Genomic DNA, 25195 nt, shown 5'->3' with positions numbered 1-25195 from the left:
TTATGGTCTGATCTTACCAGTGAGGGATACACTTCTGGTCTGGAGCATAGAGTCCCCATGTTGGTGATGATCAGGTCCGTATGTTTTCCCCTCTTGTGGGAGTGGTAACAAGTTGTTCCATAGCATTTGTGTTTATAAATTCTAGGAACCTTTGGGCTAGGGTGTTGGAGCTAGAGTAATGCTCCCAGTCTATGTTTCGGTAGTTGAAGTCACCCAATATAATGGTGTTTGGAAAGACCTTCATATTTACCAAATATTTTATGAGGAACAGACCAAAAATATGAAGCGAAAATCTGAAAAGTTGAAAGGTATATGTACCCTGGTACTTTAATTCATATCACTTAATTCTGTGCCTGGCATGCCTTTCCCCTTCCTGTCAGTGAGTCCTCCTGCCTTGATCCTTCCTGTCAGTGAGTCCTCCTGCCTTTCCCTTCCTGTCAGTGAGTCCTCCTGCCTTTCCCCTTCCTGTCAGTGAGTCCTCCTGCCTTGACCCTTCCTGTCAGTGAGTCCTCCTGCCTTGACCCTTCCTGTCAGTGAGTCCTCCTGCCTTGACCCTTCCTGTCAGTGAGTCCTCCTGCCTTGACCCTTCCTGTCAGTGAGTCCTCCTGCCTTTCCCCTTCCTGTCAGTGAGTCCTCCTGCCTTGACCCTTCCTGTCAGTGAGTCCTCCTGCCTTGACCTTTCCTGTCAGTGAGTCCTCCTGCCTTTCCCCTTCCTGTCAGTGAGTCCTCCTGCCTTTCCCCTTCCTATCAGTTAGTACAATTCCCTGACTGTCTCTCCCATTTGTCACTGAATGTTGTCTCCTATAAGTTTCTTCCATTATATTAGTGAGGGATGTGCACTTCGTCTTCCCTTCCTGTCATTTAATACAGTGTCTGGCCTGTTTTTCTCTCCCTTCAGTGAGGTTTGTCCCCTATGTGCCTCTCACTTATATTCCTCTCCCTCCTGTTAGTGAAGCCTGTCCTCTGTCTTCCTGTCTTCTTTTTCTGTTTGAATCCTTCCTGAGAGTAAGTCTGTGCTGTCATTGAGGTCTGTCCAAAACGTGCCTCTCCTGTTCCTGTTAGTGAAAATTGCAAGATGGTTTGTCACTGGCTACTGCTGACCACTATTTGCACGAGGTCAGTAACCTTGGAATGAGAATAAATCAGTATTAGGATATGGAGATATGGTGATTGTTTTGTGTGTGTGTGTGTGTGTGTGTGTGTGTGTGTGTGTGTGTGTGTGTGTGTGTGTGTGTGTGTGTGTGTGTGTGCGTGTGTGTGTGTGCATTTTGCACTATGGAGAATCTGTGTAATTACTGTAAATCCACAAGCACACATGACGCAAGGGTTTGTGCATGCAGGCTCAGATCTATCAACAGTTTTTATCAGGCAATTGTTTTTCAAAGCGTGTAGCTTCAAGAATTCATAGTACAGCAAAAGTAATTGCCTTGATGATGACTTTAGCAACCCCCTTCTCCCTTCTAGAAGTGGTTAGAATCTCCTGGCTATCCTGAACTTCTTATCCTGCATGTGAGTAACCATTTCGATCCTTATCCCTACCCATAAGGACATACTTTGCTGACCATTGGTCCAGACACAGCAGTCTTGCCACCTGAGAGTGTTGTCCTTCCAATTAAACATTAAACTGAAGGCCTGTCTGATTTTGTTGGTAGCAGTTCAGACAGAGGTAAAGGGGTAAAGGGTCGCACGGCACCTACTGAAAAGAGTAAAGGAAGTTCCCTGGTGACTTGGCCAAATTTCCCTGAGTACCACACATATCACTCTGGGCCTCCCCTGAAAAGACATTCCTAGCTGAGAGGGACAAAGCTGACCAGCAAAGTGCACACCAGTAAATGTCTAGAATCATTTTATGGATGAAGTTTGACTGACAGGGCAGTAGGTGAAAACTGCAGTGACAGTCCCTTTCAGAATGAGGTGAGGTATTAAGTGTAACTGTGTTACTCAGGGTAAGAATGTTATGAACATTTAACCTTGGAGAGGTAAGAAAGATGCTTAGTCACACCTGGGTTTAAAAAATAAGTGTCAGAAGAGAAAATGATGTGAAAAGGGAATTCGTTAGAATAGTAAACTTATTTTGGTATTGAGATAAGAACTAATAGTTTATGATTACGCTGGAGGGAATCAGACAGCTCCTGCTTTAAAACATTACAATCTCTAGCTAACATAATTACAGCAGTAACATAATTTGTTGTTTTACATACCCCTTAGACACCCCCCCCCCAGTACTTATAACCCTGCATTTAGATAATACTTGATGCACTGTAGTGGACAAAGCAATATAAAAAATACTACAGCCACAACTACTTGAAAATATGATTGAGTAGCACTGACCAATAAGTGGACATGAACCTTTCCTGAACATAATCTGGTCCAGGCAATAAAAATTAAATACACGTTTAATAGTCCAGTACACAGCATGATGCTAATAGCTAACATTATTATAAAGGAGTTATTCTCCTTGGTAACTAACTTGTAAGTGGTCATAGCCACAAATCCAGCCATTAACACATTGGCATAGTTTACAGCGACAGAGAAAAGCAACATGTACAAAACACAGAGCAAGATACACATCAGGACAGAAAAGAGGGACAAGACTGCGTACCTTGAAACAAAAACACAGAGAAGATGAAAAGCTAAAATCAGAGCAACTTACCACAGACTGTTTTCACAGGTTTAACCAACTACACAGACAGGCAAGTTTAAATCAGCCTAAATTCTATTGATGCTTATATGTAGTGAAGTTTGTAATGCCATATATATTATAACTAACTAGTCGGCGGTGCTTATGTACATTGCAATTTGTAATGACATACGTATTGTAACTTTAACTAGTCAGTAGTGCCTATGAGCGGTGAATGTTGTAATGACATATATAATATATCTATCTATCTATATATATATATATATATATATATATAAAAACATTAACTTGTCAGCATACTGTACTCTGATAAAATAACTTGTGGTTTACAGGATTCTGAGATTCTGATTTCGGCTGGTAAGTTTTTAAAACCAGTCTTTAGATTACACATGCCTACTACTTCAGACTTTAGCTTATTTACAGATTTGCTGATAATATTTTTGGGATAGCCATGAGAAGAAGGCAGTTTTCTCCCAATAGTTACCCTTTTCCTCTTTTCTCAAAGACTGGACTATGCGTATGGCACCATCCGATTCCTTGAATTTATGTTAACAGTTTGTAGCTATTTAATTTATTTATTTGACTTGTACACATAGGTGAATGTAGCCTGGATATATTGAATCATCTTCACTGCTTTACTGCCTGTGAGGTACAAATATGCCTGTTATACAGCAGATAAAACTTCAATATGAAGGGATGAGGACACCAACACAGTAGCTCTTTAGTGACAGCTAACACATATCTTAGTGCAGCTTTCCATTAGCTTTACAATCAGGACCTCTCTCTCAGGATGTTCTTTGTGACTGTGATGTAATCAGGGCTTGCAGACAGGGAAAGTGTTGCCTGTAATAGTTCAGATGGCCTGCGGTCCACTTCCTTTGCCTCCCTTGGCTTTTGTGTACACAGCTGTAGTTCAGTGACTGACATTCAGAATGGACCAATCAGTAGGGCTTCCAGCTGTTGACCAGTTTCTCTTTTATTGTCCCCCTCCTGATTGGTATTTAACCCTGTATTGTTTGGCATGTATTAAGTGAATGACTGACTGAAAATAAATGAGACAACTCAGTATTGTGTGTGTGTGTGTGTGTGTGTGTGTGTGTGTGTGTGTGTGTGTGTGTGTGTGTGTGTGTGTGTGTGTGTGTGTGTGTGTGTCTGTGTATATGACAGAGACAGTGCGTGTGTGTCTATGTGTGCTGGGGGGCTTGTGCAACAGTGAGAGAAAGGGTCACAGCTTGTGCCTTTAGAGGGAAGAAGAAAGAAAGAGAATAAAAAAGCAGGGAGGGGAAAAAAGTGTGTGGAGAGAAAGAAAAAGAAAGGAGTATCAGAAATAGGGGAGCGACAGAGCGAGAATAGATACTGACAGCGAGATCCCACCTAAGTATTTCCAGAAGGAACAGTGACATGCAATAATCAAAGAGCTGAAGAGAGAACTGGAAAAGTTTGTCAAGGAAAGAGAAAAGTCCGAAGAACTACTACATGAATAGATGCACTGTCTAAAAGGTGGGATAAAGTAAATTAATGGAAAGCATATGGGTTTAGCCTGAGAAAGGAATAGATGAAACAAGGGGTGAGATGCTGGTTGGATACCCTTTGATGAAAAAATTCAAACCTGCCTGTTAAAGAAATAGAAATACTGAGAATCTGAATCTTTAGAACAAAACCAAGAAAAAAAAGACAGATGAAGAGAGACTTCTGATACAGACAGAGTGACTTTTGAAATAGTGGAACAGACATTTGTGCATCAGTTTAAAAAGTCCCTTTATTACTCAGAAGTCATATCCAAAGCACAAAACTCATACAGTGGCCAGTGGGGCTTGAAACTGTAGACTACAGTGACTGACCTCAAAGGCATCAGGCAAAAGGCAGGTGTCCAGTGGTGAGTACATCATTTTTTTCTATACATCTGACTGAATTATTGTATTAAGTTGATAGGATATTGTGCATTGTTACAGCTGTGGACACATCTATAAAATTAGACCACCTAGAATTTGAGTGGTGCTTAACTTGGTAAGAAAGCAACAATGAAATGAAACCTTAAAAAGGGAACAATGAACTTTTAAAAAATGCTGTGTTATACAGATTCCACATTTTAACAAGTTAAGGTATTTGCTTACTATTTTATAGGCTGATAGCTATCACTATCTTTAACTGTAAACCTAGCAATTCTTTAAGTTTGAAAAGTTTTGCTCTATTCCTACATTTGTGGATGTTTCATCTATCATAAGAACATTATTTCACAGTCTGTCATTGTGTAGATTCTGCACTGATTCTGTACTATTTATAGAAAGAACATCGCCAAGCTAAGTAATGTTTGCACTGGGTCCAACACATCCTTTGTCCATTTTTTATTTTAGCATTACTTGTGAAATTGTCTTAACGGTGTGTGTAATCATCACAGATGAAGTCATGTTAGAAATGCATCGGCTCGTGTAAATCAACACTAGGCATATGAGCCTTATTGTTTTATTAACACTCCTTTCAAAATAAATGGCAGCAGAAAAACGTTTCTTCTTAAATTCAAATTGCAAACGTTAAATGTTAAATTAGTATCTATATATAAAAAATAGCTGTAACTATAAGCCTGTTTGAATATGGTAACTTGTTAATGTGATTTCTTTTGCATTATTTAGCAGATGTGCACATATAAAATAATTGTCCATAAATGAAACTAAATTACATGAACTAACCTTGAAATAAAGTGTTACTGGTATAAAATTATAATTAACATATGGTATTTGGAAACTTGTCTGACACAGAGCTATAATTTATGACAGCTGTCCTAGACAGCTCCTGGACCCAAGCACATAGGCATGAGACTTTTTAAACCAACAAGAGGTGGACCTTAGATGTAATACTATTTTGCCATCATAATGTCTCTAGCAGAGCTCTACATCCATAACTTTAGTAGAAACATCTGAAAGAATGCATTATTTTCTTCCTTGGTGAGTTTGGTCCTAGTTCCAGTAACGGTGCTCTCCTTCTGAAGGTAGCCAACAGAAAAAAAAAATTAAAAGTGTCTGAGTTTCTGGTTTCACTTGTTGCCCATTTCAGAATTCTGGAGACAGTGCAAAAGTCATGTGAAAACTTATCCAAGTCTAAGAGCAGATTACAGAAATATTTTCAGTCTGCCATTTACAATGCATTTTCTGTGTTGTACTTTGCCCCTCTAATGAGCACACTTCCCCAAAAAAGAACATTTTTTTTTAATTTCATAAATGATGGAGAACACTCATTGTAGCTGTTATTATAGCTATCAAGTGTTAAAATCTGTTTTCCAGCAACTTTCTTCTTGCATATTTGTTTAAACTTGCGTTTATCTAAATTGCACTGCCTGTGTGAGCTTTTCCTTGAGTGATAGGCCCTCAACAATTGCATGTAAGATACGTCAGATACCAATGCTGTATCAGAGATACAATTTCTACACTTGTGCTTAATAAATGCATACATCACAATATTTACGTGTACACTAGTCAGGTCATCTGACTGCATGAACTTGTTTCTAATGTACTTATATTTTGCAGTTGGTGCATTTTGTGGCTGAAAGGGGCTTCATGCCTGTTTGTTTGCCAATTTAAAATAAATAAATAAATAAATAGTGATGGACAATGCTTTTTGCACATAATATTAAGTTTTCTTGTATTTTCATAATTTAGTACAAATTCAGTGGCCTGTTGTAGTACAGTCAAAAGGTATTAAACAAACTTCCCTTTTGGGGGAAGGAGTGAATGCCACAATAACGATTAACATTGTTCCTATGTAAATGTTTTGAATGCATGTCTGGAATATATGTGTTGACTATTTAGCATTGGATTCACAATTACTAACATGGCAGAAAGTGTCTAATCTGAGAAACAAAAGCTTATTTACTTCTTAAAATAATGGCAGTACACAAAGGAAGTAAAATGTCATGTTGTTTAGAGACAGGTGTTAGTTTTCATGCAACCATTGCATTTTACATTTAAAATATGATGCCTCATTAAAAGCAGTTTGTCTGATATGCATTCCATATAGAAAGCCAACACCAAATACAGAGAAGAATGGCTCAGAGGAATATCTGACCACAGAAAGGCAGACACTTGAAGATACACAAAGGAAGGCCCTATAGAAACAAACACTTTGTTTCTATATTGTTACTTGAGCAGTGGATAAGAAATGTCTGAAAAGCTGTAGTGAGATGATAAAACAATTCTGAAATATGCTTAGTAGAACTTGTAGAATCAGTTTGTGATTTTAATAGTAAGGTTTGAATATTATGGAACTAAGTGGTATCCAAAGAGAGGACAGCATCATCTTCCTGTTTCCCACCAAACTAAAAGCCAACACATAAGTCTGACTGTAGCTGTCCTGAACAAGCATTTCCTATGTGATCTCTATCTGTGCCATGCATGTGATAGCTAACTGTACTGTGTATGCGATGTCTAATTGTACTGTGTATGTAATGTCTAACTGCATTACGTATGTGATCTCTATCTGTGCAATGCATGTGATAGCTAACTGTACTGTGTATGTGATGTCTAACTGCATTATGTATGTGATCTCTATCTGTGCCATGCATGTGATAGCTAACTGTACTGTGTATGCGATGTCTAATTGTACTGTGTATGTAATGTCTAACTGCATTACGTATGTGATCTCTATCTGTGCCATGCATGTGATAGCTAACTGCACTGTGTATGTGATGTCTAACTGCATTATGTATGTGATCTCTATCTGTGCCATGCATGTGATAGCTAACTGTACTGTGTATGTGATGTCTAATTGTACTGTGTATGTAATGTCTAACTGCATTACGTATGTGATCTCTATCTGTGCCATGCATGTGATAGCTAACTGTACTGTGTATGCGATGTCTAATTGTACTGTGTATGTAATGTCTAACTGCATTACGTATGTGAGCTCTATCTGTGCAATGCATGTGATAGCTAACTGTACTGTGTATGTGATGTCTAACTGTACTGTGTATATGATGTCTAACTGCATTACGTATGTGATCTCTATCTGTGCCATGCATGTGACAGCTAAGTGTACTGTGTATGTAATGTCTAATTGTACTGTGTATGTAATGTCTAACTGCATTACGTGTGAGCTCTATCTGTGCAATGCATGTGATACCTAACTGTACTGTGTATGTGATGTCTAATTGTACTGTGTATGTAATGTCTAACTGCATTACGTATGTGATCTTTATCTGTGCCATGCATGTGATAGCTAACTGTACTGTGTATGTGATGTCTAATTGTACTGTGTATGTAATGTCTAACTGCATTACATATGTGATCTCTGTCTGTGCCATGCATGTGATAGCTAACTGTACTGTGTATGTGATGTCTAACTGCATTATGTATGTGATCTCTATCTGTGCCATGCATATGATAGCTAACTGTACTGTGTATGTGATGTCTAATTGTACTGTGTATGTAATGTCTAACTGCATTACGTATGTGATCTCTATCTGTACTATACATGTGACAGCTAAGTGTACTGTGTATGTGATGTCTAATTGTACTGTGTATGTAATGTCTAACTGCATTACGTATGTGAGCTCTATCTGTGCAATGCATGTGATACCTAACTGTACTGTGTATATGATGTCTAACTGCATTACATATGTGATCTCTATCTGTGCCATGCATGTGATAGCTAACTGTACCGTGTATGTAATGTCTAATTGCATTACGTATGTGATCTCTATCTGTGCCATGCATGTGATAGCTAACTGTACAGTGTATGTGATGTCTAACTGCAATACGTATGTGATCTCTATCTGTGCCATGCATATGATAGCTAACTGTACTGTGTATGTGATGTCTAATTGTACTGTGTATGTAATGTCTAACTGCATTACGTATGTGATATCTATCGGTGCCATGCATGTGATAGCTAACTGTACTGTGTATGTGATGTCTAATTGTACTGTGTATGTAATGTCTAACTGCATTACGTATGTGATCTCTATCTGTGCCATGCATGTGACAGCTAACTGTACTGTGTATGTGATGTCTAACTGCATTATGTATGTGATCTCTATCTTTGCCATGCATGTGGTAGTTAACTGTACTGTGTATGTGATGTCTAATTGTACTGTGTATGTAATGGCTAACTGCATTACGTATGTGATCTTTATCTGTGCCATGCATGTGATAGCTAACTGTACTGTGTATGTGATGTCTAATTGTACTGTGTATGTAATGTCTAACTGCATTACATATGTGATCTCTGTCTGTGCCATGCATGTGATAGCTAACTGTACTGTGTATGTGATGTCTAACTGCATTATGTATGTGATCTCTATCTGTGCCATGCATGTGATAGCTAACTGTACTGTGTATGTGATGTCTAATTGTACTGTGTATGTAATGTCTAACTGCATTACGTATGTGATCTCTATCTGTGCCATGCATGTGGTAGTTAACTGTACTGTGTATGTGATGTCTAATTGTACTGTGTATGTAATGTCTAACTGCATTACGTATGTGAGCTCTATCTGTGCAATGCATGTGATACCTAACTGTACTGTGTATATGATGCCTAACTGCATTACATATGTGATCTCTATCTGTGCCATGCATGTGATAGCTAACTGTACCGTGTATGTGATGTCTAACTGCATTACGTATGTGATCTCTATCTGTGCCATCCATGTGATAGCTAACTGTACTGTGTATGTGATGTCTAACTACATTACGTATGTGATCTCTATCTGTGCCATGCATGTGATAGCTAACTGTACTGTGTATGTGAGATATCCAGCTGCATTGCAGATATAATAAATAATTATACTGTGTGCAGATCTAATTATATTAAATCATGTTTGTGATAATTAAATGTACTACACTGTGTATGTGATATGTAAGTGCACTCTGTATGTGATGTCTTACTGTACTGTGTATGTAACGTCTAACTGTACTGTGTATCTGATGACATTGAAATGTTCTGTGTATGCAATGTCTAACTGTACTATGTAGGTGATATCTAACTGTACTGTGTAAGTGATGTCTAACTGTCCATTGTATGTGATTTTAACTGTACTGTGTATATGATACCTAACTGTCCTGTGTCTGTGATGGCTAAGTGCACTGAGTGTGTGGTGTCTAACTGTACTATGTATGTGATGTCTAAGAGTACTGAGTGTGTGGTGTCTAACTGTATTGTGTATCTGAAGTCTAACTGCACTGTGGATGTGATGTGTGACTGTACATTGTATGCGATACATAACTGTACTGTGTATGTGATGTCTAATGTACTGTTTATGTGATGTCAAATTGTACTGTGTATGTAATGTCTAACTGCATTACATATGTGATGTCTAACTGTAATGTGTTTGTGATGTCTAACTGTACTATGTGAATGATAGCTGTACTGTGTATGTGATGTCTAACTGTACTGTGTATGTGATGTCTAACTGTACTGATACTAATAGGTGACTCTAATGTCAGGCACACTGACGTCCCACTCACCAGGCTGAACAAGGAGAGGGTCATGGTGAGCAGCCTGTCGGGTGCTAGGATCCGCCACATAACACAAGCACTCAGGTCACTCCAAGGCAAGTACAAATATGACTCAGTCATTGTCCATGCTGGTGTGAATGACCTGAGACGTACCTCCCTGGACTACATGAAAAGAGACATAAAGGAGCTCTCTGAGCATGTAGCCCAGGCCGGTATGACCCTGACCTTGAGTAGCATCTTACCCTCACCAAGAATGATGCCACAATATGAAGACAAGATGATCAATTTCAACAATTGGCTTAAGTACTGGTATCATTCAAAGGGGATCCAATGCCTGTCAGCTTGGGATGATATGCTCGACAAGCCATGATGCTTCACTAGGGACGGCTTGCACCTGTCACCCCTGGGCTTTTGGATATTGGCAAAGGCTCTTTCTACCCCCATAGTGCCTTTTTTAGGCAAGGCTCAAAAGACAAACCCACCTCCATAGGTATCACAAGGGATAAGAAACTAAGAGTAATGCTACTCAACGCCAGAAGTCTAAACCTCAAGATGCACGCACTCGAAACTCTCCTTAGCATGGAGAAAATTGATATCTGTGCAGTAACAGAAACCTTGTTCAGGGCCACGGAGCGCACCCCAGCACTACCAGGTTATACCTCATACTATGCTTTTCGGCCCCAAAACCTGGACTGAACCACAAAAGGAGGGGGAGTATCGATATTCATCAAAGATACCTACACCTCCAGGTTGGTGGCAAAGCACGAAGCATCAGAGACTATCCATGTGCAACTAACAGTGGGTAAAACTGCCATCCAGTTTATAGCCGGCTACAGACCACCCTCCCAAACCCAGGAACCCCACTCAGCCTTCCTGAGAACACTGGAAAATATGAAGGTCTCTCCAAACACCATTATATTGGGCAACTTCAACTACCCAAACATAGACTGGGAGCATTACTCTAGCTCCAACACCCTAGCCCAAAGTTTTCTAGAATTTATAAACTCAAATGCTATGGAACAACTTGTTACCACTCCCACAAGAGGAGAAAACATACTGGACCTGACCATCACCAACATGGGGACTCTATGCTGCAGACCAGAAGTGTATCCCTCACTGGTAAGATCAGACCATAAACTAATCTCACTGGATATTCACATCCCAACCCCACCCCCTGCCCAGAAAACCACAGTGAAAAACTTCTCTAAAGCAAATTTCACACTCCTCAAAACCGAGGTGGAATCCGTCAAAGCCCCCGGGCCTGTGGAAAATACGGCCCAGACCGCAGAATCCTTTTTAAACGCATTCTATGAACACCTTCAGGAATGCATGGATCATGCGATCCCAAATAAAACCAAGACCCAATCCTCCAAAGGCAGACGTCCTGTCTGGTGGACCCCAGCCATAAACAAACTATACAATAGAAGGAGGAAGCTACTAAATGATAGAGAAAAATCCCAAAAAGGGAAGGCATCACTGATCAGTATTAGCAAAAAACTACGGGCACTCATAAAATTGTCTAAGGCCAGCTTTGAGAGAAAAATTGCACAGGACACTAAGGATAATCACAAGGCTTTCTTTAGTTATGTTAGGAACCTGGGTGGTAATTCCCAGATATGCTCAGAATTAGTCCAAAATGACAAAAAATACACTGAACCCACAGACATTGCCAACATCCTAGCTGACAGGTTCAGCACAAACTTCTCTCCCCCTCCCCACCAAAAGGGCAAATATCTATCCCAGCAGAGTGCTGCCCCCCTGACATCTCAAATGCTCAGGTAAGAGCCGCCCTCTCCAAAGCAAAATACACAGCATCAATGGGACCAGACGGTGTCCCGGGCTGCGTCCTACATGAACTCCAAGAAGAGCTAAACCCAAACATAAAACTACTGTTCAATCTCAGCCTTACTACAGGATATGTGCCCAAAGAGTGGCGTACAGCAACAGTGGTCCCTCTCCATAATGGTGGTGCCTCAATGGATCCTGGAAACTATTGCCCCATAAGCCTGACTAGCTTGGTCTGCAAAGCTATAGAAAGGATCATCATGGACCTCATAAATAAAGATATTGGGGACCTACAGACACTGGATCCTACCCAGTTCGGCTTTGTTAAGGGCAGATCCTGCCTCTTAAACCTGGTTGATTTCTTTGAAACAGTCACCAAGGCCATTGACGAGGGGAAGGTGGTCCACACAGCCTACCTGGACCTCGCAAAAGCCTTTGATACAATACCCCACTCAGGCATTATAGATAAGCTCACCAGCTTAAATATAAACCCCTATGTCACTAGATGGATTGCAAACTGGCTCAAGGACAGAACCCACATGGTTAGAATTGATGGAGCCATGTCAGACTCCAAACCAGTTACAAGTGGTGTCCCACAAGGCTCAGTCCTGGGACCTCTCTTGTTCGGTATATATTTCTCGGAGGTACAGGCCAACACGGAAGGACTGTGGCTGACCAAGTTCACAGATGACTGCAAACTGGGCACCATAATCGACTCTCCAGCTGACACAAGCATCCTCCAAAAGGACCTCATAAAAACAGACAACTGGTGCCAGAGCCATGGCCTCAAGCTAAATGCCAAAAAGTGTATAGTCATCCCCTTTGGCAAAAACAAAGTGCCCACAAATTACCACATAGGTGGTAATCCATTAAGTACAGAAGAAGTAATTAGGGACCTGGGGACCCAAGTTGATAGCAATCTCTCATTTGACAACCACATAGCCAAAGTGGTTAGAAAAACATTTTATATAGCCCACCTAATCATGAAGGGATTCACATCTAGATCAGGGGAGGTCATCGTGCCTCTTTACTCATCCCTCATCAGGCCCATAATTGAGTACAATGCCCCTTTTGAGATGTACCTTACCAGACACCTGCAGCAACTGGAAAGACCCCAAAAGTACCTCACCAAGAGGATCAAAGGGCTCAAACAGATGCCATATGCTGCCCGGTTAAAGAAACTCCAGCTCTACTCACTGGCATACCACCTGTTCAGAGGCGATCTGTGCCTGACGTATAAAGCCATGTCCAACCCGGAATTAATGGACATGCTGCACCTCAGAAAATCCAAATCCCATCGAGCTATGCACTCGAGACTTGAACCTCAGCACTGAAATAAATAGGACATGCTGGAGGGACAGATTCATAACCCAGAGGCTCCCTTCACTCTGGAATAAAATCCCAGTCCAGGTTAGGCAGAGTCCCTCATTGACTGTCTTCAAGAGGAATCTTGATGAGTGGATGGGAGATTGTAGGTTTGCCCCGGGTATCACTTCTGTGTCACTGTTAGACAGAGGCACAGTATACTAACCTCGAAAAAGGGCATAGCAAAATAAATTTAAAATGGGTGGCGAAAGCCAAACACATTCTGGCTAGGCTTATAAATGCCCTAGAGCAGATAGCCTAGTATGAACCTATGAACCTATGAACCTATGAACAGACAAACAACTGGTATCAGAGCCATGGATTAAAACTAAATGCCAACAGTAGCATAATAGTCTCCTTTGGGAAGTCATCCATCACTGGTAACTATCATATTGACAACACACCCCTTAGAGCTGACCCAGTAGTCAGGGATTTAGGGACAAACATAGACAGCAATCTAGCCTTTGATAATCACGTGTCTGCAGTGACTAGGAAATCATTCAATGTTGCACAAATTATAAACAATGGTATAGCATCTAAGTCCAAGGAAGTCATTGTTCCACTATATTTGGCATTCATCACACCTATCATTGAGTACAATGCCCGCTTTGATATGTACCTAACCAGAAATAGCCAACAAATGGAACGCATGTATCCAACAAATGGATGTAAGTAATATGTCCTATGCTGACTGCCTCAATGCCCTATCCCTGTATTCTGTCTCCTACTGTTTTTAAGGGAATATCTACACATGGCATACAGGGCATTGTCAGACCCCACTCTGATGGACCTCCTGCATATCCACAAAATAAACAGTACCAGAATTATCCATTCTAAGGACTGAAACCTTACCTGTGATATAAATAGGACCTGCTGGGGAGATAGGTATGTATCCCAGAGACTATCCCAACTATGGAACACACTCCCCACCCAATTCAAGAGCAACTTGGACAATTGGATGGGAAAATGGAAATTCATCCCTGGTTTAGCACGTATGTCCCTAATGCAAACAGGTAATCTGTAAATATTTTATTTCCCAGGCCCATGCTTACACTTATCAAGAGTGCCAGAGATTCTGGATGCATGGCTAGGCTTAAAAAGGCCATTATGGTCATTAGCCTAGTAAAAACCTATGAGCCTATGAACCTATGTGAGAGCTGACTCTACTGTGTATGTGATGTCTAACTGTAAAGTGTTTGTGATCTCTAACTGTACTGTGTATGTAATGTCTAACTGTACTGTGCCTGTGATGTCTTACTGTACTGTGTATGTGATAGCTAACTGTACTGTGTATGTGATATCTAACTGCCTGTGTATGTGATGTCTAGCTGTACTGTATATCTGTAGTCTAACTGTACTGTGTAAGTGATGTCTAACTGTACTGTGTATGTGATGCCTAACTGTACTGTGTATGGGATAGCTAGTGTACTGTGTATGTGATAGCTAACTGCACTGTATATGTGATAGCTAGCTGCACTGTGTATGTAATGTCTAGCTGTAATGTGTATCTGACATCTAACTGTACTGTGTATGTGATGTCTAACTGTACTGTGTATGTGATGTCTAACTGTACTGTATATCTGATAGCTAACTGTACTGTGTATATGATAGCTAGCTGCAATGAGTATGTAATGTCTAGCTGTAATGTGAATCTGAAGTCTAACTGCACTGTGTATCTGATGTCTAGCTGTACTGTGTATCTGAAGTCTAACTGTACTGTGTAAGTGATGTCTAACTGTACTGTGTATGTGATGTATAACTGTACTGTGTATGTGATAGCTAATTGTATTGTGTATGTGATGTCTAACTGTATTGTGTATGTGATGTCTAACTGTACTGTGTATGTGATAGCTAGCTGTACTGTGTATGTGACAGCTAGCTGCACTGTGTATGTAATATCTAGCTATAATGTGTATCTGAAGTCTAACTGCACTGTGTATGTGATGTCTAACTGTACTGTGTATGTGATGTCTAATTGCACTGTGTATGTGATGTCTAATTGTACTGTGTATGTAATGTCTAACTGCACTGTGATGTCTAACTGTACTGTGTATGTGATGTCTAATTGTACTTTCTCTGTAATGACAAATTGTAGTGTATGTAATGTCTAACTGCACTGTATATGTGATGTCTAACTGTACTGTGCATGTGATGACTAATTGTACTGTGTATGTAATGTCTAACTGTACTGTGTATGTGATGTCTAACTGCACTGTGTATGTGATGTTTACCTGTATTATGTATCTGATGTCTAACTGCACTGTCTGATATCTAACTGTACTGTGTAAGTGATGTCTACCTGTACTAAGTGATGTCTATCTGTATTGTGCATGTGATGTCAAACTGTACTGTGTATGTCACAGCTAACTGTACTGTGTATGTGATGTCTAACTGTACTGTGTATGTGATAGCTAACTGTACTGTGTATGTGATGTCTAACTGTACTGTGTATATGATGTCTTACTGTACTGTGTATGTGATAGCCAACTATACTGTATATGTGGTGTCTATCTCTACTGTGTATGTGATAACTAACCATACATGTATGTGGTCTACCTTTACTAGGTGATGTCTAACTGTATTTTGTATGTGATGTCAAACTGAACTGTGTATATCACAGCTAACTGCAGTGTGAATGTGATATCTTACTGTACTGTGTATGTAATGTCTAACTGCACTTTGTATGTGATGTCTTAATATACTGTGCATGTCCCAACTAACTGTACTGTGTATGTGATGTCAACTGTACTGTGTATGTCAGAGTTAACTGTAGTGTGAATGTGATGTCTACCTGTACTGTGTAAGTGATGTCTAACTGTATTGTGTATGTGATGTCAAACTGTACTGTGTATGTCACAGCTAACTATAGTGTTAATGTGATATCTAACTGTACTGTGTGTGTAACTGCACTGTGTATGTGATGTCTAACTGCACTGTGTATGTGATGTCTATCTGTATTGTGTATGTGATAGCTAACTGTACTGTGTATGTGATGTCTAATTGTACTGTGTATGTGATGTCTCACTGTACTGTGTATCTGATAGCTAGCTGTACTGTGTATGTGATAGCTAACTGTACTGTGTATGTGATGTATAACTGCACTGTGTATATGATGTCTTACTGTACTGTGTATGTGATGTCAAAATGTACTGTGTATGTGATGTCTTACTGTACTGTGTATGTGATGCCTAACTGTGCTGTGTATGTGATGTCTTACTGTATTGTGTACATGATGTCTAACTCTACTGTGTATGTGATAGCTAACTGCACTCTGTATGTGATGTCTACCTGTACTAGGTGATGTCTAACTGCATTGTGTATGTGATGTCAAACTGTACCATATATGCCACATCTGTGAATGTGATATTGTACTGTACTGTGTATGTGATGTCTAACTGCACTTTGTATGTGCTGTCTTACTGTACTGTGTATGTCCCAGATAACTGTACTGTGTATGTGATGTCAACTGTGCTGTGTATATCACAGCTAACTGTAGTGTGAATGTGATGTCTAATGGTACTGTGTATGTGATGTGTACCTGTACTGTATAAGTGATGTCTAACTGTATTGTGTATGTGATGCCAAACTGTTCTGTGTATGTCACAGCTAACTGTAGTGTGAATGTGATGTCTAATTGTACTGTGTATGTGATGTCTACCTGTACTGTGTACGTGATGTCCAACTGAATTATGTATGTCATGTCAAACTGTATTTTGTGTGTCACAGCTAACTGTAGTGTGAATGTGATGTCAATTGTACTGTGTACGTCATGTCTACCTGTACTGTGTAAGTGATGTCTAACTGAATTGTGTATGTGATGTCAAGCTGTACTGTATGTCACAGCTAACTATAGTGTGAATGTGATGTCTAACTGTACTGTGTATGTGATGTGTAGCTGTACAGTGTAAGGGATGTCTAACTGTATTGTGAATGCAATGTCAAACTGCAGTGTGTATGTCACAGCTAACTGTAGTGTGAATGTGATGTCTAATTGTACTGTGTGTGTAACTGCACTGTATATGTGATATCTTACTGCACTGTGTATGTGATGTATATCTGTATTGTGCATCTGAAGTCTAACTGTACTGTGTATGTCATGTCTTACTGTACTGTGTATGTGATAGCTAACTGTACTGTGTATGTGATGTCTAACTGTACTGTGTATGTGATGTCTCACTGTACTGTGTATCTGATAGCTAATTGTACTGTGTAAGTGATGTATAACTGTACTGTGTATGTGATATCATACTGTACTGTGTATGTTATGTTTTACTGTACTATGTATCTGATAGCTAACTGCATTGTGTATGTGATGTCTTAATGCACTGTGTATGTGATAGCTATCTCTACTATGTATGTGATGTCTAACTGTACTGTGTGTGATAGCTAACTGTACTGTGTATGTGATGTCTAACTGTACTGTGTATGTGATGTCTTACTGTACTGTGTATGTGATGTCTAACTGTACTGTGAATATGATGTCTAACTTTACTGTATATGTGATAGCTAACTGCACTATGTATGTGATGTCTAGCTGTACTGTGTATCTGAAATGTAACGGTACTGTGTATGTAATGTCTTACTATAATGTGTATGTGATAGCTAACTGTACTGTGCATGTGATGTCTAACTGTACTGTGTATGTGATGTCTTACTGTAGTGTGTATGTGATAGCTAACTGCACTGTGTATGTGATGTCTAGCTGTATTGTGTATGTGATAGTTAACTGTACTGTGTATGTGATAGCTAACTGTACTGTGTATGTGGTGTCTTACTGTACTGTGTATGTGATAGCTAACTGTACTGTGTATGTAATGTCTTACTGTACTGTGTATGTGATGTCTAACTGTACTGTGTATGTGATGTCTAACTCTACTGTATACGTGATAGCTAACTGCACTATGTATGTGATGTCTAGCTGTACTGTGTATCTGAAATGTAACTACTGTGTATGTGATGTCTTACTATACTGTGTATGTGATAGCTAACTGTACTGTGTATATGATGTCTAACTGTACTGTGTATGTGATGTCTTACTGTACTGTTTATGTGATAGCTAACTGCACTGTGTATGTGATGTCTAGCTGTATTGTGTATGTGATAGTTAACTGTACTGTGTATGTGATAGCTAACTGTACTGTGTATGTGATGTCTTACTGTACTGTGTATGTGATAGCTAACTGTACTGTGTATGTAATGTCTTACTGTACTGTGTATGTGATGTCTAACTGTACTGCGTATATGATGTCTAACTCTACTGTATATGTGATAGCTAACTGCACTATGTATGTGATGTCTAGCCATACTGTGTATCTGAAATGTAACTGTACTGTGTATGTGATGTCTTACTATACTGTGTATCTGATAGCTAACTGTAATGTGTATGTGATGTCTAACTGTACTGTGTATGGGATGTCTTACTGTACTGTGTATGTGATAGCTAACTGCACTGTGTATGTGATGTCTAGCTGTATTGTGTATGTGATAGTTAACTGTACTGTGTATGTGATAGCTAAATGTACTGTGTATGTGATGTCTTACTGTACTGTGTATGTGATAGCTAACTGTACTGTGTATGTAATGTCTTACTGTACTGTGTATGTGATAGCTAACTATACTGTGCGTGATGTCTAACTGTATTGTGTATGTGATAGCTAATTGGACTGTGTATGTGATGTCTAGCTGTACTGTGTATCTGAAATCTAACTGTGCTGTGTATGTGATGTCTTACTGTACTATGTATGTGATAGCTAACTGCAATGTTTATGTGATGTCTAGCTGTACTGTGAGTCTGAAGTCTAACTGTACTGTGTATGTGATAGTTAACTGCACTGTATATGTGATGTCTAGCATCACTGTGTATGTGATGTCTAGCTGTACTGTGTATGTATTGTCTTACTGTACTGTGTATGTGATGTCTTACTGTACTGTATATGTGTTGTCTAATTGTACTCTGTATGCAATAGCTAACTCTACTCTGTATGTGATGTTTTACTGTGCTGTGTATGTGATGTCTTAGTGTACTTTGTGTTGTCTAACTGTACTGTGTATGTGATAGGTAACTGTATTGTGTATGTGAAGTCTTACTGTACTGTGTATGTGATGTCTTACTGTACTGTGTATCTGATAGCTAACTGTATTGTGTATGTGATAGGTAACTGTACTGTGTATGTGATGTCTTACTCTACTGTGTATCTGATAGCTAACTGTAATGTGTATGTGATGTCTAACTGTACTGTGTATTTGATATCTACCTGTACTGTGTAAGCGATATCTAACTGTATTGTCTATGTGATTTCTTATTCTACTGTGTTTGTAATGTATAACTGTACTATGTCTGTGATGTCTAACTGTACTATGTATGTGCTAGCTAACTGTACAGTTATTTTACATTAAGAAAATGTTGTTCTGCACCCTTGTGACAGATGTGTGCTGATCTAACTTGTCTGAGTTGGGTGTTGCTGATGGAAGGGTTATTGTGTGTTTTTTTTATTGGTAGTTAGCTTAAAGTGTGTTTCCCTTTGCTCATATTTAAGGCTCACATTTGTGCAGGCTTTGGCATATTGCTCAGCATTTGGCGACTTTGTTACTGATTGCTAAGAATCTGCTTTCACCTGGAGCAATCCACTACTAAAAATGCAAAAATAACTATTTTTTATACTTCTCTTATATACTGTAACTGTACTTTAGCAGTTTCTTAAGCTATTTGCACATTATAGCAAAAAAAAAAAAAAAAAAAAAAGTACTGTTTACTGCTGATTTAAGTAGTTAATTGTAATGTACGACACTGTATCTCTTAATTGTAGGGCTGATTTACATAGTTTGTGTGCTCTTGTTACACTTGTGCTCCATACCTGCTATTCTACATTAAGTCGGTATTTTTCTGCACCCTTGCAGTAGAAATGTGCTGATCTAACCTGTCTAAGTTGGGGACTGCTGGTGAAAGGCTTATTTGTGCTTTCCAAATTAATAGTTAGCTTAAACTGTGTTTCTCTTTGCTTGTATTTAAGCCTCACGTTTGTGTCATGCTGATCTTTGCCCAGCAGTAGTTAGCAGTGCCCTGTGTAGATGCAAAAGCCTAGAAGCTCAGTTTTTCCCTAAACAGCTGTCAGTTACACCCTTCCAAGCTTTTCTGCTGCTCTAGGAGCAACTCAGTTGTACACTGAGCAGCGTTGCCTTATTGATCAGCCTTAGCCTACATGAAGTATAGGTCCATCTTGTAGTCTCAGCGCTACCAGCATGGTCCTGTCAAAATAACCCGTTCCCTTCCCTAATAAAACATACAGTAAGGGCCTGCTATCATGGATGGGTACTTGCCCATCATCTCTCTCTGGCAAGGCTGATAGACATGGGCATCCTGAGGCAATGTAGCAATTGTCTCATATATACTGACAACCACTTACTCCTGAAACAAATACTTAATGTGAGAGATGTAGTTACACTATGAAATTGGAGGCAAGACTGTCACATAAGGACAAATTGAATGCCAAACAGGTTGTCAGCACACACACACACACACACACACACACACACACACACACACACACACACACACACACACACACACACACACACTTCCCACACTAAGTAAGGATATGACACATAAATCCACATATGAGAAGGTACTCACTAGTAACTTATCAAAAGATCAGAGGCCTCCCAAATGGAAACCACTTACACACATAATTCAAAAAACAACACAACACATAATAACCCACACACCAGTGTCTCAACAAATTAGACCATAATGTGTTACACCACAGAACCTAATGTATTGTTCATAGATTACTCCATTATGCGGCACACAGATGTTCCCCTCTCCAGACTGCATAAGGAGCAGGTTGCAGTTAGCTGCCTGTCAGGTGCTAGGATTCATCATAGGTTATAGGTTGATACTAGGCTATCTGCTCTAGGGCATTTATAAGCTTAGCCAGAGTGTGTTTGGCTTTCTCCACCCTTTTAGATTAGTTGACTGTGCCTCTGTATAGTAGGTCACAGAAGATAGCCCTTTTAAGGTTAGTTTACTGTGCCTCTGTCTAGTAGGGACACAGAAAAGATCCCAGAGATAAACCTATGATCTCCCATCCACTCGTCAATATTTCTCTTGAAGAGGGTCATTGAGGGGCTCTGCCTAACACGGATTGGGATTTTGTTCCAGAGTGAGGGGAGCCTCTGGGATATAAATCTGTTCCTCCAGCATGTCATCAAGTCACTCAAGCATGCAAGTCACTTAACCAAGACAACTTAAAACATCAATACCAAAAGTGATAAACCAAACCAAAATAAAAAAACAGATGCACGTTGAGTCCAGTGCCCAAGAGGTAAATATCACCAAATGTAAAATAATGCTATCCACGAACGTTTTTCCACACTTTAATTCAGACATGACAAAACTTCACATAAGCGCTTTCGTTTGGCTATGCCAAACTTTTTCACACTTTTTTTTTGAAAAAGTTTGGCATAGCCAAACGAAAGTGCTTATGTGAAGTTTTGTCATGTCTGAATTAAAGTGTGGAAAAACGTTCGTGGATAGCATTATTTTACATTTGGTGATATTTACCTCTTGGGCACCGGACTCAACAACTTAAAACATACCTTGCTAAATTATGTGAAGATAAACACAGGCAGGTATAAGCCTAGCCTTAGACAACATTCTACCTTCTCCAAGGATGATGCCACAATACAAACAAAAAAATGACTGACTTAAACAACTGCCTTAGCTTCTGGTGTCAGTCCAAGGGAATCCAATATCTGTCAGCCTGTGAAGACATGGTCAACAGCCATGCTGTTTTGCCAGACATGGTCTGCACCTTTCTGCTCTAGGCTTTCAGATACTGGCAAAAGCATTAGCCACCCCATTATGCCTTTTTAGGCAGTATCAAAATAACTAACTTCCCAACATAACAAAATCCTCTCTAGATAAACTCAAGGTATGGCTGCTTATGGCTAGGAGTCTAAACAAGTCACTGCACTCCCTAGAAGCACTCCTCACTTTGGAAGATGCTGATGTCTGTGCAGTCACCCAGACATGGTTCAAAGGTGTGGAATGCACCCCAGCCATGAAAGGTTACAATGCCTTCCATATGTTCAGACCATGAACGGAGCATGAAAGAACCAAAGGAGGAGGTGCATCCATCTTCATAAAGATAAATACACCTCTAGACTGGTCAAACAGTATGACTGTCTTGAGCTACTCCATGTCCAATTAACTATAGGCAAAAACCCTTACCACATCATAGATAGTTATAGGTCTCCCACCATGGAACAGGAAAAGCATACTGCATACCTGGACTTACTGGAATCAGTTGCCATACAGCCAAACACCTTATTCATGGGTGATTTTAATTATCCTGCCATCAACTGGGAAACATACATTGCCACAAACATGCTGGCTTAAAAGTTCTTGGACTTTGTCAATGCAAATGCTCTGGAACAGATAGTCAGCACACCCACAAGAGACTCAAATGTCCTGGACAAAGTACTCATTAACATGAGAGACAATTGCACATGCCCCCATTTTTGTCAACATTGTTTTAGCACACTGGGAAAGAAACTTCATCTTTGGCTCAGAATTCACGGATGCCTGGATGCTATATGGGCATTTCTTGAATGACAATGTCCTGTTTTGGAGAGACACAGAGGAGAGGTTGTATGATTTTTTTCAATACATTAAACAATTTGACAAGTTTGTTTTTAAATTTACCTTATACAAATCCCACAACCAAATATGTTACTTAGATTTTAAAGTTACTATTGATCAGGCAAATAAGTGTTTTATGACTACTCTTTATAGAAAATCCACTTATTCAAATACTTTGCTCCATTTTGATAGGTCCCATTCAGTTTACCAAAAAAGAGCTTTAGTAAAACAGAAACTGGTCAGACTGGCTAGAATGATCTCTTCATTAGAGAATTGTTTTGTAGAAAGAGAAAAACCTAGACAAATGTTACTTAATAGAGGATGCCCTGAGTCTTTTTTGGAGCACAATTTCAATGAAGTCTACAAGAAAAGGATAAAAGGTTTTTACAAGCCACTATTAGGGATAGATGGTCAAGAGATCCTTAATTTAAAACTTAAGGATTATAATTTTAAAAAGGGATGTGTTCTTACCTTTAATACTGATTCAGATGCTATAAGACACATTTTGAACAATAATTGGAAGATTTTTAAAATAGGAAGTCTGGGACAATTAAAAATAGTGATGGGCCCCTGAATTATTTTTAGAAGTGACTGGAATATTAAAAAATATTTTGAGTATAGTTTGTAGACTTGGAGAAAGCATATGACAGGGTGCCTAGAGAGGAGTTGTGGTATTGTATGAGGAAGTCAGGAGTGGCAGAGAAGTATGTAAGAGTGGTACAGGATATGTACGAGGGTAGTGTGACAGTGGTGAGGTCTGCGGTGGGAGTGACAAATGCGTTTAAGGTGGAGGTGGGGTTACATCAAGGATCAGCTCTGAGCCCTTTCTTATTTGCAATGGTGATGGACAGGTTGACAGATGAGATCAGACAGGAGTCCCCATGGACTATGCTGTTTGCAGATGACATTGTGATCTGTAGTGAGAGTAGGGAACAGGTGGAGGAGACCCTGGAGAGATGGAGATATGCTCTAGAGAGAAGAGGAATGAAGGTCAGCAGGACTAAGACAGAATATATGTGTGTGAATGAGAGGAAGGATAAAGGAATGGTGAGGATGCAAGGAGTAGAGGTGGTGAAGGTGGATGAGTTTAAATACTTGGGGTCAATAGTTCAGAGTAACGGTGAGTGTGGAAGAGAGGTGAAGATGAGAGTACAGGCAGGATGGAGTGGGTGGGGAAGAGTGTCAGGAGTGATTTGTGACAGACAAGTACCTGTAAGAGTGAAAGGGAAGGTCTACAAGAGGGTAGTGAGACCAGCTATGTTATATGGGTTGGAGACAGTGGCATTGACAAAAAGACAGGAGGTTGAGCTGGATGTGGCAGAGTTAAAGATGTTCAGATTTGCACTGGGTGTGACGAGGGTGGACAGGGTTAGGAATAACTATATTAGAGGGTCAGCCCAGGTTGGAAGGTTTGGAGACAAAGTCAGAGAGGCAAGATTATGTTGGTTTGCACATGTGCTGAGGAGGGATGCTGAGTATATTGGGAAAAAGATGCTAAGGATGAAGCTACCAGGTAACAGGAAAATAGGAAGAACTAAGATAAGGTTTATGGATGTGGTAAGAGAGGACATGCAGGTGGTTGGTGTGACAGAGCAAAATGCAGAGGACAGGAAGAAATGGAAACGGGTGATCCGCTGTGGCGACCCCTAACGGAAACAGCCAAAAGAAGATGATGATGATGATGATGATGAGTAACAACCCCAGAATGACCAATGGGAGTAATGGATGGATGTTTGAATGTGGACGTTGTTCACAATGTCCTTCAGTTATTGAAGGTGAAAGTGTCTATATCTGGGGGTTTGGAAGGGTTGAGTGCCCCAGAAAATATTACTGCAGTTCAAAAATGGTGGTGTATGTTGGCCTATGTTGAAATGCAATTTTTATCACTGAAGAGATATTAGGAAACAGGATTCAAGAAATGCACTCTGGAGACACATCCAGAACAATGAGGGACACACTTCTGGATGATTCAAGAAATGCACTCTAGAGACACATCAGGAACAATGAGGGATACACTTTTGGCTTTTTTATATTTGATGTTGTTGAATATGATCAGAAGGGTGGTCCCTTAAAAATTAAATTAGAAAAGAAAGAAACAGAATGGCAACTGAGGACAAACACCATGGGACAAAAAGGGTTAAATTACCAAATTTCTATGAGTGTTTTTTTTTAAATAAAAGCAATCAGCTGAATGAATGATTTTTAATGTACATATAAAAAGCCACTAGAATAGAATGACAGATTATTTCATTATTATGTTCTCCCCGCGGTCAAGTGATGTTAAAGACATGCAGGTAGGCATGAGGGTGAATGGGT

At 39.7% G+C, this 25195-nt stretch overlaps 1 protein-coding gene across 3 annotated transcripts in view; it reads left to right on the top strand.

Annotated features, from left to right (window-relative positions):
* The first annotated feature begins 3790 nt into the window (after window positions 1–3790).
* The window catches only part of LOC122812312 (E3 ubiquitin-protein ligase Rnf220-like), a 673416-nt gene continuing 652011 nt past the window's right edge, over window positions 3791–25195 (top strand). For all 3 annotated transcript variants that reach the window (XM_044084714.1, XM_044084713.1, XR_006366388.1), the window contains exon 1: window positions 3791–4517. The gene's annotated coding sequence lies outside the window, so the exon portion shown is untranslated. The remainder of the gene's footprint in view (window positions 4518–25195) is intronic.

Source organism: Protopterus annectens, chromosome 9.part0 (genome assembly GCF_019279795.1).
Source record: "Protopterus annectens isolate FY-2018-M chromosome 9.part0, PAN1.0, whole genome shotgun sequence".
NCBI lineage: Eukaryota > Metazoa > Chordata > Ceratodontiformes > Protopteridae > Protopterus > Protopterus annectens.
Note: the sequence above shows the minus strand (reverse complement) of the source record. Positions and strands in the feature narration are given on the sequence as shown.